Raw genomic sequence first — 8,304 nt, forward strand, 5'->3', positions numbered from 1 at the left:
GGCTCACTACGAATTTCTCTGCTGTGCCAAACTTTTCATCTCAGAGTAGCAATAGCAACTTACGTCCTCAATTATTTGATGGATATATCCAAATCTCTGTCTTCCTTTACCTGCAGTTACAGTTCATAGAATTTTATTTATGGTATGGCTGATTATCAGTTATCGTTGACATTTCATTGAAGATTGAAACGCCGCAAACTGACATGTAAGTTCAATTTTACAATTCGTATTATATTGTGAATAGAATGGCTGATCACCATTTGTTGTTTACATGTGATTGGTGATTGCGTTACTAGAATGAGACCCACATATCGTAAGGTACAATCTGTGAAGTGACATGGATGGAATAGCTAATTATCAGTTGATTTTGACATTGGATTATTGCTTGAATTATTGCAATGTGACCTGTATAGCTGTAGTTACAATCTGCATTGTGATGTGGACAGTATGACTGACCAACAGTTGTTGACATTGGATTGGTAATTGAATTAATGCAACGTGGCACCCACAGGGCGTCCCAGGGCGAGTGGATAGTATTTGGGTAATGACAGGAACGATTATTCGAAGCAAAAAATTCTAGTAAACACGGGCTCTAACATACATACCTTAACAGCTATAAGCACTTGCTCATCTTCGATACTGTCAAAGAAATATCTTGTAGGTAGCTTAGACCAAACCAAGGAAAAATTGTCTAGTAATCACGGGCACTAAAATGCGTTCCTTAAGAGATGTGAGTACTTGTTCAGTAGAAGAAATGTGTTTCGCATTAGCGATGATGAACAAGTGCTCACAGCTCTTAAGGTATGCACTTTACAGCACATGTTTACTAGACCTTTTTCCTTGTTTCGGTTCAAATGGCTCTGAGCACTATGCGACTTAACTTCTGAGGTCATCAGTCGCCTAGAACTTAGAACTAATTAAACCTAACTAACCTAAGGACATCACACACATCCATGCCCGAGGCAGGATTCGAACCTGCGACCGTAGAGGTCGCTCGGCTCCAGACTGTAGATCCTAGAACCGCACGGCCACTCCGACCGGCCCTTGTTTCGGTTCATGCTACCACATCTTGAAATATGGAAAGCAAAGTGCTTGCAGTAGAAGAGATTTTTTTCATAGTATCGAAGATGAAAAAGTACTCATAGCTGTCAAACTATGCAATTTAGAGCCAATGTTTACTACAGTGTTTCTTGTCATATCCTTGAATTTTGACCGTTCCTCTTGGGGAATCTGCTACATCTGTAGTTACAAAACGCGATATCGTATGGATGATTTGGTTTAGTAGCAACCGTTGTTGACATTGGATTCATGATTGAATTACTACAATGTGACCTGTATATCCGACGTTACAATCCACGATAGTGGACGGCGACCCCTGTGATTAAGTCGTCGAGATGCTCACGAGACACCCTTGAAGTGGTGGTCCAGTATCTGGATTGCTTCTGGGACTGGGTATGTTGTTCGTCGGGCACCCAGGACCTGGCCGCAGTTAGATACGCTGATACTGGCGGCGCTCCACAATCATGTTAAAGGGCAAATACAAGGCCTGAAAGCATCTCACCCGCATAACTCGCCGATATATTCAATTCGCTATTAGGACAGGGGTGCTCTTTCCCCAGCCCAGCACTTACCTCTAACTAAATTGCTCATAACTGGGTACAAAATTGTTTTATAGCTACAGTGTGAGATACAATTTTGTATATCGTTATAAATAATTTATGAAAGATGGTTTAAGGCTTTATGGATTAAAACTATGTGTAAATAAGCTCTATCAAAAAATATAAAAACTATGAAACAATTCTGATGTGCTTGGTATCGTTACAGTCTTACTGGAAGCGGCCTAAAGATGGATCCAGACTCAAGAAACTTTCAGTCGTCAGAGGACCAGGGTGGACCACAGCCACCAGCACATCGTGTCCACAGTTCAGCCAGTACTTCCCGGGCGACTCTGTCCCGCGATGAGAGCCATCTGGATGATTGGGAAGATGGCAGCTGTATAAGGTAAGGGTCGCGCAGCTTGCGTTTCATGCAAACCAAAGCTGGCTACAAGCACTGGGTGCAACGGGGGCTCTCTGGATGCGACGAGTATGCTCTTGGTATGTTTCATACAGTTCATCATTGCGCTACAAGGCACGTGGCTTCAGGCAGGTACCATATCTTCTCAACAGAATAAGCAACAGTAATTTGTATAGCCGGCCAGTGTGGCCGAGCGGTTCTAGGCGATTCAGTCTGGAACCGCGCGACCGCTACGGTCGCAGATTCAAATCCTGCCTCGGGCATGGGTGTGTGTGATGTCCTTAGGTTAGTTAGGTTTAAGTAGTTCTAAGTTCTAGGGGACTGATAACCTCAGCTGTTAATTCACATAGTGCTCAGAGCCATTTGAACCAATTTTGATTTGTTTAAGGAAATACGGTGTCTGGTTCGGGATAGCATCGCTGTCCTGTACTGTGGTGATTGCTAGGTCGTACCGCATGGGTAATGAGTTTCAAATTTAGGTGTGCTGTTATTGATTACGTCCTCTATATTGGATGAAAATACATGATAGTAATTTTCACATACACTATGAGCCAAAACAGTACGAAAGCGTGCCTAACAGCCTGGTGGTCTACGTTCGGAATGCGTTATAGCAGCAATCCTTCATAATTTTCCACAGATATGTGGCATCAGATGTCTACCCTCAGGTCACGTGATTCCTGTAAATAGCGGGTCCGTAGTTTCTGGCCGCGGAGCTGACGCCCGATAGTCCCAAGCTTGTTCCAAATGGTTCAGATCTGGCGGATCTGGAGCCTAAGATATCGAAGTAAATCTACTATCATGATCCTCAAACTACTGTAGCACGTTTCTAGCCTTTTGACACGGGCAGTTATAATGGTGCAAGATGCTTTCGACGCCGGGGAAGACATGAATCAAGAAGGGATGCAGGTACTCCAAAGTAATGTTCCCTTAGGCACCAACGGTCATGGTACCTTCGATTACTATCATAGGTCCCATGGAAGCCCAGTAAACCAGGTAAACGTGTCCCATAGCACGACAGTATCTGCGTTAGTGGTGCAGTGGCTGTTTCGAGTAGTCGTTCGCCAGGATGACAGCTATCGACCTGGTGCGCCAAGAAACGTGATTCATCTCTCCAGGCACCAAGTTTACATAGTAGATTCGCGCTCTGTCTCGATAATGCCGTGGCCACTGCAGTCGTAACTAACGAAGTCGTTGGGTTACCATGGGAACACGTAGGAGTCATCTGCAGCGAACCACATATTCAACAATATACGCAAAACGGTGGGCTCCGAAACATTTGTGCCTGCACGAGCGTTGTGTTAGGTTATTGCATGAGTTCGTAGCGTTTTCCTTTTGCATGGTTTCTGTGAGTTTATTTACCGATTGTCGTTTATTATTTATAGTTCATGGTTGCTGTTCGAATTTACGTATTGTCATTTTGACATCTGGAGATAATGAGTGGAGCTGTGGATGCTAGGAAATGGAGTGCCAAGTGGAGAAATCGTAACATTTCCGACATATTCTTCTATTTGAGTTCAATACAGGGGTGACAGCAGCAGAGATAGACATAAACATTTGCACCGTTCAAAATGGCTCTGAGCACTATGGGACTTAACTTCTGAGGTCATCAGTCCCCTAGAACTTAGAACTACTTAAACCTAACTAACCTAAGGACATCACACACATCCATGCCCGAGGCAGGATTCGAACCTGCGACCGTAGCGGTCACGCGGTTCCAAACTGACGCGCTTAGAACCGCACGGCCACACCGGCCGGCATTTGCACCGTGTATAGGGATAATGCCACTGGACAGAGCATGGCAAGACAATGGTTTTCTCGTTTTAAGGTTAAACCTTTTGACATTAGTGTCTCTCCATGTTCGGGAAAACCTTTGGGGTTCGATGGGGCTCGTTTAAACTTATTAATCCACAATGGTTCACGCCAGAGTACTAGAGAACTGGCAAACGTGATGAGCTGTTATCATTCCATCATCGTGCGACGTTTGCATGCAATGCGGAAGGTTCAACAATCGGGGCATGTGGACCACCTGTTCTACCCAAAATCACAAAAATCAGTGTGTGGCCACATGTGCATCTCTGCTTGCTCGTCATTAAAAATTAGCAGATGAACAACACCGACCATTTATATCCTGTATTGTTACTGGTAACGAAAAATAGTGTCTTTATGCTAACATAAAGAAAAGAATGGTTGAGCCCAAACAAAGCAGCAACATCCGTCCACAGATCTGCTCGCATCCACTAAAGATAATGTTACCCATCTGGTGGAACAGCGACGGTTTGGTGTACTACGAATTGCTTCCCCGAGGTGTAATCATCACTGCTGAAATTTATTGTCAGCAACTGAGACGACTTGCAGGCTCAGTCCAAGAGCAACAAACAGGAAGGCTGCGTGAAGTGGTGCTGCTCCACGTTCACGTTCTCCCGCACTCTGCTAGACTGACAAAAAACTGTACAGGAGGTGGGTTCGAAAGTCACTCCGCACCCAACTTATTCGTCTCATCTTGCGTCCTCATATTGGTACCTTTTCCGGTCTTTATCGAGCAACCATTAAGGAACTTCCATTCCAGATGAAAATGCTCTCCGAACATGGCTCGACGAGTTATTCGCCGCAAAACCACGTTATTTCTGCAGTCGTGGAATCAAAAAGTTACTCAAGCGGTGGCAAACTGTTGTAAATAATGAAGCAGAATATATAATAGATGACTAAAATCTCTGTTGTGTTTATTACATTTATGGGAAAAAGCAACGAACTTATGCAGTAACGTCATACAATGTCTTAAGGTCTGCCGCAGATCGTTGCCTATCCTGCTTAACTGGTTCGGCAAGCAAGCCTCTGACGTCCACGATCTATTATCAGGCATGGCCATCTAACAACTTGTTTCCTACTCATGGTTTCACTGTCCTTCAGCCGCTTTCTATAGATGCTCACAGTAGAAGCAATCGAACAGCCGACCAACTTAGTCTTTTCCGAGACACTGGACTCCAGGCGCGAGGCCATAATAGTCTTCCCGATGTGAATGTCGATTAAGTCAGTCGATTTCACCATCTGGGGCCCGTATCGCTGCCAGAATGATCTACTGTTCGTTTCTGCTCCGCCTATACACCGATCGGGCAGAACATTATGACCACCTACCTAATAGCCGGTAAGACCGCATTTAGCACGGATAACAGTAGCGACGCGTCGTGGAAAGAACTCAGTAAGGCCTTGTTAGGTCGCTGGAAGGAGTTGGCACCACATCTGTAAGCACAAGTCACCGAATTCCAGTAAAGTCCGGGGAGGGGCCGAACAGCTCCGACGCCACGTTTAATCAGATCACAGATGTGTTCGATCGGGTTAAGATCTGCCAAGTTGTGGGGCCAGAACACCAATTGGAATTCGCCACTGTGTTCCTAGAACCACTTCATCACACTACTGGCCTTGTTACATGACGCATTATTTTGTTAAAAAGTGCCACTGCCGTCATGAATGGGTTTCCGTGGTCTGCAACCAGTGTACGATACCCCTTGGTCGGCATGGTGCCTTACGCGAGCTCCACTGGACCCATGGATGCCCACTTGAATGTTCCCCAGAGCGTAATAGAGCCGTCGCCAGCTTGTCTCCAACTCAAAGTACAGGTGCCAAGGAACTGTTCCCGTGGGAGACGACGGACTTGTGCCCTTCCATCGGCATGATGAAGGAGGTATCGGGATTCATCAGACTATACAACACTCTGCCACTGCGCCAACGTCCAGTGCCGAGGGTCACGTGCCCAGCATTAAAGGCTGATGTTAGTTCCGCCACAGTTCGCCACCTGTCCTGTTTTATCAGCCTGCCCAACTTAGGACGTCCGACATGTGTAATGAGGGGTGCCCGCCCAAAAATGGTTCAAATGGCTCTAAGCACTATGGGACTAACATCTGAGGTGATCAGTCCCCTTGACTTACAAATACTTAAACCTAACTAAGCTAAGGACATCACACACATCCATACCCGAGGCAGGATTTGAACCTGCGGCCGTAGCAGCAGCGCGGTTCCAGACAAGCGCCTAGAACAGCTCGCCCAACCCCACAACGTCTGAAAGTGGTTTCACCTTGGTTTCGCCACTCTTAAAAACACTCACCTGAGCACTCCTCGAAGAGTCACAATCTGCTCTCGTTCAAACTCAGATAGATCACGCACATTTTCTAATCTCTACAAGGACAGACGCGCATTGATACTATATGCACTGTTCGTGAGTCATAATAGCGTTCTTTCCTCGACTGGCGACGGTGCTATCGCCTGGATGGGTTTATATCGATAGCAGGTCGTTGGTCGTAGTCATCTATCTGATCAGTGTGTACTTATCTTAACGTGCCATGTACCCGCAACGCAACCAAGCGGGTGTCAGTCTTTCAAAAATGGTTCAAATGGCTCTGAGCACTATGGGACTCAACTGCTGAGGTCATTCGTCCCCTAGAACTTACAACTAGTTAAACCTAACTAACCTAAGGACATCACAAACATCCATGCCCGAGGCAGGATTCGAACCTGCGACCGTAGCGGTCTTGCGGTTCCAGACTGCAGCGCCTTTAACCGCACGGCCACTTCGGCCGGCTAGTCTTTCAGTAGACAGTCTTCATAATGATTTAGCTCGTAAGTATTTATGTATGTGATGACTGAACGAAAGAAAAGATAAAAATAAGTACAATAATATTAATATACATTAAGATGGGACAACGATATGCGCGTATGGAGATGGTGGTACTGTCGTGCACACGAGGTATAAAGGGGCAGTGAATTGGCGGAACTGTCATTTGTTCTCAGGTCATTCGGGTGAAAAGATTTCAGACGTGATAGTGACCACGCAAAGGAAATTAAGAGTCTCTGATCAGATGAGTCCCAGTTTCAGCTGATAAGAGCTGATGAACGATTGGAGCGTGGCGCAGATCCAACAAAGCTAAGGACCCAAGTTGTCAACATGGCACTGTGCAAGTTGGTGGTGGCTCCATAATGATGTGGGCTGTGTTTACATGCAATTTATTGTGTCCTCTGGTCCAACTGAACCGATCATGGACTGGAAATGGTAATGTTCGGCTACTTGGAGACCATTTGCAGCGATTCATGGACTTCATGTTCCCAAACAACGACGGAATTTATATGGATGACAATGCTCCCTGTCACCAGGGCACAACTGTTCTTGACTGGTTTGAAAAACATTCTGGACAGTTCGAGCGAACGGTTTGGCCATCCAGATCACCCCGACATCAATCTCATCGAACATTCATGGGACGTAATCGAGAGATCAGTTCGTGCACAACATCCTGCACTGTCAACATTTTCGCAATTATAAACCGCTGTGGAGGGAGCATGACACAGTATTTCTGCAGCGGACTTCCAATGACTTGTTGAGTCCATGCCACGTCGAGTTGCTGCACTATGCCGGGCAAAAGGAGGTCCGACGTCGTATTTGTAGGTATCCCATGACTTTTCTCACCTCAGTCTACGTCACAATATCTGATTAGTATATTAAAGAGGACTAACCCCTATAAAGTTTAGAAAAATTGGTTCAGATGGCTCTAAGCACTATGGGACTTAACATCTGAGGTCATCAGTCCCCTAGACTTAGAACTACTTAAACCTAACTGACCTAGGGACATCACACGCATCCATGCCCGAGACAGGATTCGAACTTGCGACCGCAGCAGCAGCGCGGTTCGGGACTGAAGCGCCTAGAACCGCTCGGCCACGAAGGCCGGCTCAGAAGTTTAGAGACCGGTATTTATACAAGTACCTAATTACCACACTAGGTTAAAAAGCTGTGACGTTGAAAGCACCTGAACTTGGCAGCAAAATGTCCTTGGTAACTGAGTTTTATTTTTATCCCGAACGCGTAAGCAAACCAGCTGTGGTTCACGCTAAAGTTATACTAATAGACATTGTTTTCGTTGTGAACAAGATATGTCTATACCGAATAATAGAACAGATATGCGGTTGAACTGAAAATATCCTACAGGACAGAACTTATTATGTTGTTAATAACAGGGAAGCATCATAAGAAACGAGGATAGCTTCCAGTGTACCTTAAAGAAGTTTGATAGGGCCACCGCTTATGATGATAAATAAAAATGGTGCAGAAATGATGCATTAACGACAACCTAAACAATATCTGCCCACAATACAACTTTTATACTACTAGAGGGTAAGCCGGCCGAAGTGGCCGTGCGGTTAAAGGCGCTGCAGTCTGGAACCGCAAGACCGCTACGGTAGCAGGTTCGAATCCTGCCTCGGGCATGGATGTTTGTGATGTCCTTAGGTTAGTTAGGTTTAACT

Source organism: Schistocerca serialis, chromosome 3 (genome assembly GCF_023864345.2).
Source record: "Schistocerca serialis cubense isolate TAMUIC-IGC-003099 chromosome 3, iqSchSeri2.2, whole genome shotgun sequence".
In the NCBI taxonomy this organism is placed as follows: domain Eukaryota; kingdom Metazoa; phylum Arthropoda; class Insecta; order Orthoptera; family Acrididae; genus Schistocerca; species Schistocerca serialis.